Source organism: Lolium perenne, chromosome 2 (genome assembly GCF_019359855.2).
Source record: "Lolium perenne isolate Kyuss_39 chromosome 2, Kyuss_2.0, whole genome shotgun sequence".
NCBI lineage: Eukaryota > Viridiplantae > Streptophyta > Magnoliopsida > Poales > Poaceae > Lolium > Lolium perenne.
The window spans coordinates 124,295,670-124,308,321 of NC_067245.2; the positions used below are offsets into that span (position 1 = coordinate 124,295,670).

General features: G+C 49.0%; 1 long non-coding RNA gene across 1 annotated transcript; it reads right to left on the bottom strand.

The window, feature by feature from the left end:
• Positions 1-10,752: 10,752 nt before the first annotated feature.
• LOC139836056 (uncharacterized) lies at positions 10,753-12,419 on the bottom strand. Its single transcript, XR_011751928.1, has 2 exons — positions 12,179-12,419; positions 10,753-10,938 (listed from the first exon to the last, which is right to left on the bottom strand). It is a non-coding gene; the product is annotated as an uncharacterized lncRNA (long non-coding RNA).
• Positions 12,420-12,652: the final 233 nt, after the last annotated feature.

Consider the following 12,652-nt stretch of genomic DNA (forward strand, 5'->3'; position numbering starts at 1 on the left):
CTCCCCTTGCCCCTCTATTTATAGGTGGAAACCCCCAAGAGTTGGACTCCAAGTCTTCGAATAAGACCCGAAACCAAAACTTGCCATATGCACGAAACCTACCCAAGGTGGGACTCCTACTCAAGGTGGGACTCCCACCCTTCCTTGGGGGGCTGCGGCCGGCCACCTTGGTGGAGTCCACCTGGGACTCCTCCCGCTTAGGGTTGGCCGGCCATGCAAGGTGGAGTCCCTCCGGGACTCCACTTTCCGTGGTGATTTCTTCCGGACTCTTCTAGAACCTTCCATAAATGCATCGGATCATTTCCAAACTTGGAAAGTGACTTCCTATATATGAATCTTATTCTCCGGACCATTCCGGACCTCCTCGTGATGTCCTGGATCCCATCCGAGACACCGAACAAAACTTCGAACTCCATTCCATATTCCATATCTACTTAAACGACATCAAACCTTAAGTGTGTCACCCTACGGTTCGCGAACTATGTAGACATGGTTGAGACTTCTCTCCGACCAATAACCAATAGCGGGATCTGGAGATCCATAATGGCTCCCACATATTCAATGATGACTTTAGTGATCGATTGAACCATTTACATACGATACCGATTCCCTTTGTCACGCGATATTTTACTTGTCCGAGGTTTGATCATCGGTATCTCTATACCTTGTTCAACCTCGTCTCTCACAAGTACTCTTTACTCGTACCGTGGCATATCATCTCTTGTGAACCATTCACATGCTTGCAAGCTAATCAGACGACATTCCACCGAGAGGGCCCAGAGTATATCTATTCGTCATCGGGATGGACAAATCCCACTGTTGATCCATATGCCTCAACTCATACTTTCCGAATACTTAATCCCACCTTTATAACCACCCATTTACGCAGTGGCGTTTGATGTAATCAAAGTACCCTTCCGGTATAAGTGATTTACATGATCTCATGGTCGAAGGACTAGGTAACTATGTATCGAAAGCTTATAGCAAGTTGAACTTAATGACATGATCTTATGCTACGCTTATTTGGGTGTGTGTCCATTATATCATTCACCTAATGACATAAACTTGTTATTAATGACATCCAATGTTCATGATCACGAAACCATGATCATCTATTAATCAACAAGCTAGTTATACAAGAGGCTTACTAGGGACTCCTTGTTGTTTACATAACACACATGTAACAATGTTCCGGTTAATACAATTATAGCATGGTATGCAAACATTTATCATAAACACAAAGATATATAATAACCACTTTATTATTGCCTCTTGGGCATATCTGTAACAGGTGCCGGCGGCGGCGTAGGAGCATCCTTTGCCGGCGAGCAAGTGGTCGGTGCGGAGGATTCTGACGCATGCATGGAGGAGGAAGCAGCAGTGGTTTTCTTCTTATTCTTCGGAGTGGGCGGAACCGGAGGGTCCGTCCGCTCAACGTCTTCGCTACCGGCACCCATGTTGATGGCGTCGGTGTCTTCAACATCTGGAGGGGAGCTCAAGTTCCCATCCGCGCGGGAGTTTGGCGGATTAGGGGCCGCGCGCCCCGAACTTGCGTTTCCTCCCCGAGGGGAGGCTGGAGATTTGCCGGCACCCGAAGGTACCGGACTTGAGTGACGAGGAGGAGAGGTCCTGGTAGAGTCCTCGGAGGCTTCCGGCCTCATGCCTGGTTCGCTCCTGGTAAGGACTAGGGGAGCCCTGAACAAGAAAGAAGTATCAAAGTTAGTTAAAAGGCAACGAGCAAGAAAATCTTTACCGGAAAAATATAATACCGGAATCTTACCCAGTAGCGACCGGCATATCATGCCTGCGCTTCCTTCCGGGAGGCCCAGTGCTTCCCTTCTTCTTGTGGCGCTTGGCGGGCGGAGCCTCGCTGGTGCCGGCATCCAGGGCCGGAGCTTTATTTTTCCGGGCTCTGGAGGCCTGGCCTCCTTGGGCCAAAGTGTCCAAGAATTCCTGGCCAACTTCAGCCGCCAGGGGAGTAACGTGCTCGAGAACCTGAGGGTTCTCATCGGCTGAAGGAGGTGCTACAGAGGAAGAGTTTTATAAGGAAGAGGAGATGAACAATATACCTCGAGGACAACGACCTCATCATCAGTATCTGAACTGTTTGCCGCATGCGGAGTTGGAAAGTTACCGAAGCGCTTGACGTGCGTCGCGCCCATCTTATGTTTTCCCTTCACGTAGGGGTCAGCGTCCGACTCGTCGTGAAATCGGCGGCTTCGGTGTAAGAAGCCGGCTCCTCCGTGGCGATCCGGGCAAAATTCTGCAACATAGGAAGAACCAAGTCAGAACAAAGATTCACAACTATACCGGAAAAAAGCTTTCCGGAAATCCCGAGATCTTACTCGGGGCGGAGGAGGATCGGAGCGGCTGTAGGGCTTCAGGCCATATTTCCCACTAGCCCGCGAAGTGTTCCGGTAGATTTGCTTAGCCTTAAGGATCAAATCCGCCGGGCTTAGCGAGTAAGTGGTGATCCTTATTGGTTCCCTCAAGCCGGACATCTGGCTCATCTTGTGAGCACGACGCTGGAGGGGCAGGACCCGGCGTGAGAGAAACAGCCGGATCACATCATCAGCGCAGAGGTTGGTCTCCTCTTTCCTCTTCTCAACATACAGAGCCACTCGCTGGGATTCCTTGTCCCCCTGGGGGTGGTGTAGCCAGTTGGTCATGGCAGGAGGGCCAGGAACATACGCTGGTAGATTGATGAAGTCTTCCGGGCCCCCGTTCCGCACATAAAAGAAGGTTTTTTGCCAAGTCCGGACTGATTCCAGATCGGAAAACTTGAAAAAGGTGCTTCCTTGGCGGGGCGAAAGGATGCACCCACCGCAGCGGACAAAAGGTTTGGGAAGCGGAAGTTTCCGATCTTGGATCGAATTCTTCCGCAGATTGTAGAAGTAAGAAAAATTATCAACAGAAGGAGTGATACCGGCGTATCCCTCCATGAAAGCGGTAAAGGCAGAAAGGTAAAGATAGCGTTGCCCTGAAGATGATGGGGCTGAAGCTCGTAGAAATCTAGAAAGTGCCGGAAGAAATCCGACACTGGGAGGCCTAGGCCGCGCTCAAAATGGGCGGCGAAGACGACATATTCTCCGGGCGCGGGCTCCGGTTGCCGCTCCTCGCCAGGAATCCGGCACCACACCTCCTCCGGTATTCTCCTAGACCGGTACAGCTAGTCAATTTCAGCTTGAGTCACGTCGAAACCCATCCAGGCTATGGGTGTATATGAATCCAGATCTATACCAGAAGACTTGGTAGCGGCGCCCTGGCTCGAGCTGCCGGCTTGGTTTCCTTGGTCACCGGTAGCTTGACCGGAGCTACCGGTCTCTTCTTCAACCTGGGCGAGGTCCTCCTCGAGCCCATCAGCAACTTGATCCACTGGAGGTTCTTCTCCGGAAGAGGTCTTCGGGCTTTCGCTCTGTTGGGTGCTGGCAGAAAGTTCCGGAAGGGAGTCTTCTGACGACATGTTTTGCTAAAGTTCGGGAGCTAACTAAAAACAGGTTTCCACAAACCTATTTCTTCGCGAAGATCTACGATAGGGAGAAAAAACAAAAGAAAAGTAGGGAATAAATACCTAGTGGACCCAAGAACGATGTTGGAAAGGGGGAAGTGAACCAGGCTGAGAGAGCTAACCAAAGAACGGCACCGGAGATCCTCGGGGTTGGATGGCCCAGGAATGCGCCGGAGCTTGCCGAGGACAGCGGCAGTGGCGGCGAGCAGAGAAGTTGCCGAGCGTACCGTGCTACGTTCCAGTGCTGAGGAAGAAGAATGCCGCGAGGTCTCGATGGAGGAGGACGAGCGAGCCCCGCTGCGTGCTCCTGCAGAAGTTCGCCGGAGGGCTAAGGCTCGACGATGGACGGCGGCGCAAAGCGCTCGAAGCTCTCAGGGCACAGGAGCTCTGGAAGATGTGAGAATGGAAGAGTGGGGGACGGAAGGGAACCGTCGCACCCTTTATAGCGAAGGAGTTCGTGGGCCGCGGTGTGGCCAAGCCCGTTCCACTTCGCGCCGTGGGCCGCTATAGGGGCTGCAAGGATCCGGTACGGCCGCGAGGATCCTGTGCGGCACATTTAATGCGAGCGCGGGAGTCAAAGGATTTGACCCCTGACACTGGTGCGTCAGAAACAGTGCGCATGTCTCTGACATGCATGATTTCCAACATGTTCTCGACTGTGCCGAGGAGGAGGTAATGGCTAAGCAACCGGAAAAAAGATACCAGAAGGTTTTGCCAAAAATGATGTGCTGATATGGTTTCGGCAGAGATGCAGGAAAGTTTTAATTTGAAACCGGAAGGATTAAACCGGTATGTTTGAGATGGGAACCTGGCATGGTTCGTCGGATAGAATCCGCCGGACTGTACCAGCTTTTGGGACTAATGTTGGGGGGATGGCCACCGGTATGCCAAAGGCATGGTAAACTTGCCTTGTTTTAGCTATCAAGGTACCGGTTTAAAGATTAATCCGAATAACCAACTTAAGCTGTTTACAGCCAAGTGAAAGTATACCGGTATCCCAGAAGGGGTATACCGAAACATGGTGAACTCGAGAAGATGCCGGAGTACCGGCATAAGCTCAACTGTAGCATGTCGGCATTCTGGTCAAAGATTCCCTCAAGGACTAGAGGACAAGGATGAGCGAAGCACATCAGCTTTAACAGAAGCTCTGAAGCCAAAGCAGAAGATGACGAAAAAGGTACCAGATGAGGTCATCTCTTCCTGATTAAAGAGAAGACTGGTGTCATCAAGACCAAAGAAGCTTTATAAAGTAGCCTAGGTCATCAAAGATGCCATTAGGGTTTCTTCCCTTGTAAGCCACCCTCTCCCCTATAGAAGGAGAGGGGGCACACCCCTGGGCGGGAGGACTCACTCGACAGAGCATTAGGCATTATAGAGAAGTAGAGCAGGATCGAGGTGCTCACCCTGTAGTCCGTACCTTCTTCTACCTCTGGCCGAGGCCAAGTTCATCAAATAAGATACCGGAATTCCTTCCCAAACCATCACCCTTGTTACCAAAACCCTCCCCCGAATCCTCTAGCGCACATTCGGCCCCAGCTTAAGCCATCCCATGGCATCTATCTATTCACCACGACGACACTCTCCTGGCCCTTATATAGCAGGCCAGGTCCCGAGAGTTCTGTCCAGACTCGACTAGGTTACAAAGAGATCTATTCTAATCTTTCCTTGTATGGCGTCATCTTTCCTTGTTCGTCAAAAATCATTTTTCGGGTGAGTCTCCTTCACTGGAACCGACGTATAGGCCCACCTTGGCTGTTGGGCAATCTTCATGGGCCCCTGGTTGGGCCGGAGGAGGTAGTCTAATGTTGGTTACCCGAAAGGTAATGCCCGCATCAATGATTGACTGCTTTTTCGAAACTATTTATTACCGCGTACGATGTTTCCTTGTTACATACTGCTTCACCTACAAAAACAATCATATAGTAAAATTATGGTACAATAGTTATAGCAATAGAAACATAAGTAAAAAAGTATAGTTTTAATAAGTGAAGAGAATAAATATAAATACTCCGGAAGAAATATCTAAAAATACATGCATTTCAGATCAATTTCTATCATAGTGCCAACTATTATAGGTTTTCTATAGTAGCCATTCATATGGCAATTAAAATTATATTATATTCTTGTGTTCCTGACTATAGCTAGCCCGTGCAGGTGCACGGGTTCATTACTAGTGCTTCTTAATTGCAATATGCCTTTTTTGCTTAGTATCTATTTTTCAACTTGCTTCTTAATTGCAACATGCTTATTAATTGCAAAATGTCTTTTTATTCTTTGTATCTATTTCTCAACATGCTTCCTAATTAAGGCATCAATGCTTACTTGTTTACTTTTTCTCAATGCAGGTGATTGATCAATATGAGCAAACACAAGGCATCAATGTCCTCCATCCTGAAGAGCATGAAGGCACAAAAGAAGTTTACCGGGACCACCAGAAGTGGAAGACCAACTCGTGCCAACACGCGTTACGCGGGTGATGACGATGAGGGTGTAGGTGGAGGACGAGGGTGATGTGGAGGTGGAGGACGAGGTGGAGGTGGAGGGGGAGGACGAGGACGAGGTGGAGGACGAGGTGGAGGTGGAGGATGAGGTGGACCTCTCCTTCTGGGTGACATACCCTCTGCTTCTGGCGACGTGGCTTCCCAGTCCGCTCACTCACAGTCTACTGAGGGGGACATGGAGGTGGAGATGGAGGTGGAGGGGCAGGACGAGGAGGCGAAGAGGGAGATGGCGTCGAAGAAGTTGCGCATTCGTGGTGAAGCGCAAGTCCCTGATGAGAGGAGGGAGCCTACTACCCATGAAGGGAAAGCCCTCATTATCCGTAACGACAAAGAGTAAGTTTAATTTTGAACATGTAGATTAATTTTGCTCATAACTGATTGGCATGTACTAATGTTTGATTATTGTGCAGCAATTGGACATATGACAAGGGGGTTCGCCATCCATCGAGCTTGCTTGGAGCTCTCATTAGGAGGTATTGTACGGGCTTTTACACTCTGGTCCTCTGCGGCGAGAAGAAGCTAGCCGAGACTTGGGTGTACTATCAGGCCGCGAACTGCCCGGGCTTTGGGAAAGCTTCTAACGCCGTGTACAAGAAGTTTTGGGTAAAGCATACTTCTCGAGTTTACTTCATAGGTGATGACCCCACTATGCTAACTCATGCCTCTCACAATTATTTTTATGCGATTGCAGGCCCATTATAGGGTGCCTGACGAGCTTACTGAGCAGGGGAAAGCAGTACCGACTAGGGCTTGTTAGAGGTTGACATGGCAGCAGTGGTACAATCAGAAGCATACCTGCATCGGGCACTTCAAGGCTGAGCATGGCACGAGAGTCAAGAAGGCTGACAATATCAGGGAGGATACTCAGCTGGCGAAGGATGATTACATGAAGGTAAGTAAATTGTCAATGAGATTCTGTGTTGCTGCATAGTTGGGATTGCATTATCTATTCTTCAAATGAGTTTTGATTTTTCAGGTTATGCCCCTGTGGTTCGAAAATAAAGAAGACACATATGATGCGTTGGTTGCGAGGTGGGTTGGCGAAGATGCCTACTTCAACGCCAAGAGCGAACGGAACAAGGCAAACCGTGGCACCGGAGGAACACACAGTACGGGAAGCCGCATCATCGAGCGCTCCAGAAAGCACAAGGTATATATATACATGGAACAACTTGCATTTATTTCCCCTTATATTACTACTTGATACACATGACCTTTCTTTGGCTGTGCGGGAGGTGGAACTCAGGGAGCTTCATACCGAGGTGGGATGGTGGCAGAAGATGAAGCTAAAGAAGCCCGATATTAGCCAGCCTCAGCCCTCGCTGCCCAAGTACTTCAGCTATGCCGAAACAGAGTTGGACAAGTACTGCGGTGTTCAAGGGTCTTCATCCGGAGGTGGATGACCCTATTGATGTCTACGGGTGCTTCTATTCTTGTAGACAGTGTTGGGCCTCCAAGAGCAGAGGTTTGTAGAACAGCAGCAAGTTTCCCTTAAGTGGATCACCCAAGGTTTATCGAACTCAGGGAGGAAGAGGTCAAAGATATCCCTCTCATGCAACCCTGCAATCACGATACAAGAAGTCTCTTGTGTCCCCAACACACCAAATACACTTGTCAGATGTATAGGTGCACTAGTTCGGCGAAGAGATAGTGAAATACAAGTGGTATGAATGAATATGAGCAGTAGTAACAGCGCCAGAAAAGTGCTTGCTGGCGTGCAGTTGATGGTCGTAATATTGTAGGCAGTATAAATGCAGTAAAACAGTAAACAAGCAGTGATAGCAGTATTTAGGAACAAGGCCTAGGGATCATTCTTTCACTAGTGGACACTCTCAACATTGATCACATAACAGAATAAATAAATAGATGCTAGACTCTACACCCTCTTGTTGGATGATGAACACCACTAATTGTGTAGGATTACACGAACCCTCAATGCCGGAGTTAACAAGCTCCACAATATTCAATGTTCATATTTAAATAACCTTAGAGTGCATGACAGATCAACATAACCAAACCAAGTACTAACATAGCATGCACACTGTCACCTTCACACTACGAAAGGAGGAATAGATCACATCAATACTATCATAGCAATAGTTAACTTCATAATCTACAAGAGATCACAATCATAGCCTACGCCAAGTACTACACGATACACACACTGTCACCATTACACCGTGCAGGAGGAATAAACTACTTTAATAACATCACTAGAGTAGCACACAGATATATTGTGATACAAAACACATTGCAATCATAAAGAGATATAAATAAGCACTTCACTATGCCATTCATAACAGTGAATAAGTATTCTGTGAAATATAGCCTAAGAGACCCACACGGTGCACACACTGTCACCTTTACACACGTGGGACAAGGAGTCTCCGGAGATCACATAAGTAAAATCCACTTGACTAGCATAATGACATCTAGATTACAAGCATCATCATATGAATCTCAATCATGTAAGGCAGCTCATGAGATTATTGTATTGAAGCACATAGGAGAGAGATGAACCACATAGCTACCGGTACAGCCCCGAGCCTCGATGGAGAACTACTCCCTCCTCATGGGAGACAGCAGCGTTGATGAAGATGGCGGTGGTGTCGATGGAGAAGCCTTCCGGGGGCACTTCCCCGTCCCGGTGGCGTGCCGGAACAGAGACTCCTGTCCCCCAGATCTTGGCTTCGCGATGGCTGCGGCTCTGGAAGGTTTCTCGTACCGTGGCTTTTCTGTATCGTGTTTTAAGTCAGGGACCTTTATATAGGCGAAGAGGCGGCGTCAGAAGGTCAACGAGGCGACGACACAACAGGGGGGCGCAGACCCCCCCTTGGCCGCGCCGGCCTACTGTTTGGTGGGCCTGTGGCCCCCCTCTGGCGGCTCTCGGGTGTTCTGGAAGCTTCATGCAATCCTAAGATGCTGGGCGTTGATTTCGTCTGATTCCGAGAATATTTCCTTACTAGGATTTCTGAAACCAAAAACAGCAGAAAACAGCAACTGGCCCTTCGGCATCTCGTCAATAGGTTAGTTCCGGAAAACGCATAAATATGACATAAAGTATGCATAAAACATGTAGATATCATCAATAATGTGGCATGGAACATAAGAAATTATCGATACGTCGGAGACGTATCACCTATTCAGCAGGAGACCGACTTGACGACGACTATGGTGGCGGGGCACGATGCGGAGCATGGTTATACGAAGATCCTTAGTGGGGTGATCAAGCTGCAGAAGACCCTCACGCAGATCATGATGAGGACATCCCTACTATACTACTACCTCCGTCATTGCAAGATGAAGACGATGCTGCTGTGAAGCTCAAGTCCAATGAAGTCAGGATTGGACCCATTACAAGGGCCTGTGCGAAGCTACTCAAACAACAGGTGAACTTGTTCCTAAATGATACTTTGATCGATGAGAACTTTATACTGCCTAAGTCCTTTTACTTATGCATGATGAGGTACGAAGAGGGAGCAAGCATCGCATGAGGAGGAGAGGAGCAGCTGGACGTGAAGCTGGACATGGAGCTGGACATGAAGCTGGACATGAAGAAATCCAAGGACACGCGAGGGAGGAGCGGGAGTCATGCGCGAGGGAGGAAGAAGAAGTTGTCTACGCCGGTGCCAGGCCCGGTCCGACCAGCCGCCACGCCGGCCGACCCGGTCACAGGCCCCACTACTAGAAAACAGCTTATCAGTGGCGCACCACTTTTGGCTATCAGTGGCGCACTAGTGGTGCGCCACTAATATCATGCCACTGCTAACTTTTAGCAGTGGCGCATCAGTAGTGCGCCATTCGTATGGCACATAGCAGTGGCGCACCACGGGTAGAATTGACGTGCGCCACAGATACAACCTAGAGGTGCGCCACTAGAGTCGTAAAAGGTGCGCCACTACAAGTATGAAAAAAAAACAAAAAAAAGAAAGAATTGTGCCTGGTGGCTGCCTCGTATGGTGGCTCATGGTGGTTCTGTGCTTCTTGTACATGCTCTCTCATTTCACCACGGTAAGAAAACAAAAATATACTCAACATTTATTACACTACCAAAAATACAACCATTTTGTAACTTTGCAATTAAATCCCAAATAGAAAAAGAAAAAAGCAATCAGGTCCCTGCTCTACAGAGACGTCACATGCCGGCTTCCTGCACGTCGGCGGATGGACGCGTAGACGGCCGCCGGTGGAGCCCGAGCACGCTGCACGCTGGTCGACACCCGTCGACGACCGCCGGTGGAGCCCGAGCATGCTGCACCAGGCCCTCGGCATCCCACGCCGGGAGCAGCGCCTGCACCAGCACGGCTTTGAGCAGGTGAAGAGGCCCTGTGGTCCTGCGCCGTCGTCGGGCCACCCGCGATGATGCTCGTCGTCGATCCACACCAGGCGGTGGTCCTCGGTCTGGTCCTCGACGGCGGAGGCCGTGGCGAGCGTGGGGAGGGCGGCGGCTGGCTGGCGAGCGCGGGGAGGGCGGCGGCTGGCTGGCAGCCGCGAGCAGGTGCAGCAGATGGAGGGATCGGCCAGGGCGCTGCCGCCGACACGTAAAACCAGCGACCGCAAGATGTGACGCCCCGGAACAGGTACCATGAGGATTCCAGCGATCCCGCCGAAATCCGCACGATATCGATTCAGAGACGCCCTCCGACACGACGTGCGCGAAGAATCACACACGTGATGCCAGAGGAATTAACACGAGCGGTAACATTACAACAGGATTACAATAGAGCCCACAAGAAACATATATTACAACAACGACTCCAACGAGTCAAGATACAAATAGACAAGATCCGAATCATACAGAAGATCAAATACGTCCGAGTACGGACAAGATACAAATTGGACTAAGAGTCCTGAAGATAACCAGCGGCGTCCATAACCCTGCCCAGGCCAAGCCGGAAGGGTAACCTTGCTAACGTCGTCATCTCGTACCTGTCAAAGTCGGGCCATCGGTTGCCGAAAAAGGGGGAGGAGATAAAAAGAAAGGAAGGCGAGGGTAAGTACCATTGGCACGTACTTGCGAGACAAGACCAGCTATGCTCGCTGGTGGGCGGTATAAACTTCACCCGGCTATATGTGGAGTTTAGCGGCAGCAAAGCTACTATCCAATAGAGACACGCTACAACATCCGTCTACTCAGAGAAGATAAGAGAGCGCACAAGGTAACAGTTCTATACTCTGCAAACATAACACAGCCGATGCGATCCCCCTTCGCAAAGAGGTACTGGCAAAGGCACACACACTTTTTGAAAATGTTTTATTAGCAAATTATTAGCAACAGGAAATAAGGTGTAAGTTGTTCTATGATCAAGCTATACAATTCCAAGTCGTCCATAACCGCGGACACGGCTTATCGATAAGATGTACACCCTGCAGGGGTTGCCCAAATGTAACCATACGCATGCTCGACCCACTTACGACAGGTGGATGTCTCACAACAAGACCGTTCCCAGTTCAACAAGAAAGTCTAGGGGGGCCACCCAACTAAGCTACCCGTGACGAAGTCCGGCCGTACTCCGAGACGGACCCAGAGGTTGCGTAGGCGTCTAGGCGGGCACTAACGGCCAAGCACTAGATAAGTCGTCTAGCAATTATGTAGTGTAGTACAGAATATAAACACCTGAAGGCAACAGGAAGTAAACACCCGAAGGCAACAGTATATAAACATGCATGCGCCAAATAAAACCAAGGTTGTGGCCCCCTTTTCAACTGACTTGAGAAAAGGTAATGGGTGAGGGGGGTCCCAGTGAATCCCCACGCATGGGTAGAGCGCTCAGTCTCGGAACAGATAACAAGAACTCGGGTCCTAGGGGACATTAGCGAGTCAAAGTTCTGATGCTTTCACAAAGGGGCTCACAAATGCCTCTGCAATGTTATTATCCCTTAGCAATTTTAGTTGTAGCAAAAGTTATCAACATCATTTTCAAAAGGTGGTACATGTGTCAACTTCCCAACAAGATATCCTGAACATCTCGAGATATCAACAAGACCCTAAACTCGCCTACGACTCGCAAAGCTGGCAAACAACAAACAATAGGTAGGGCGAGGAGGTGTATCTCGGACATATAGGTGACAGGTGGATAGGACACGTGACACAACAGAATCGCAACATAAGGATAGCAATAGATCAAAAGAGCATGTAAAAGTAAAATAGGTGAAGGGGTGGGCTCGCCTGTGAAAGGTTGCAGAAGAACTTGTCGGAGAACTCGTCGTATCTCACATCAACACTTCGTGATCCTATCCGAGAAGAAGCAAATGCTGGAACACACAACGCATGCAAGTCTTACTACTACGGATAAAGAAGATCCAGCATGATCAAGATGATATGCATGTCATGGCAAAGATGATGCGATGCAACTTATCCATATTAATCGGAGTCGGAACCCCGGACAAGCAAATTAGGTTTGGAGTTGCATTTCCTACCGACAAATTTAAGGGTGGATTAGCATAGCAAACATGGCAGGGGTGAGCTACATCAAAATTAAATGGAACCGGGACAACATATATAAAATATCCCACATATTCCATATGTTCCATATTAGGTGATAATACAAACTATCACAAATTTATATGATGCATGAGGCAACAGCAAGCATGGATGGCATAATCATGTTCCTTATGTTTTTCTGATCAATTTTCATATACA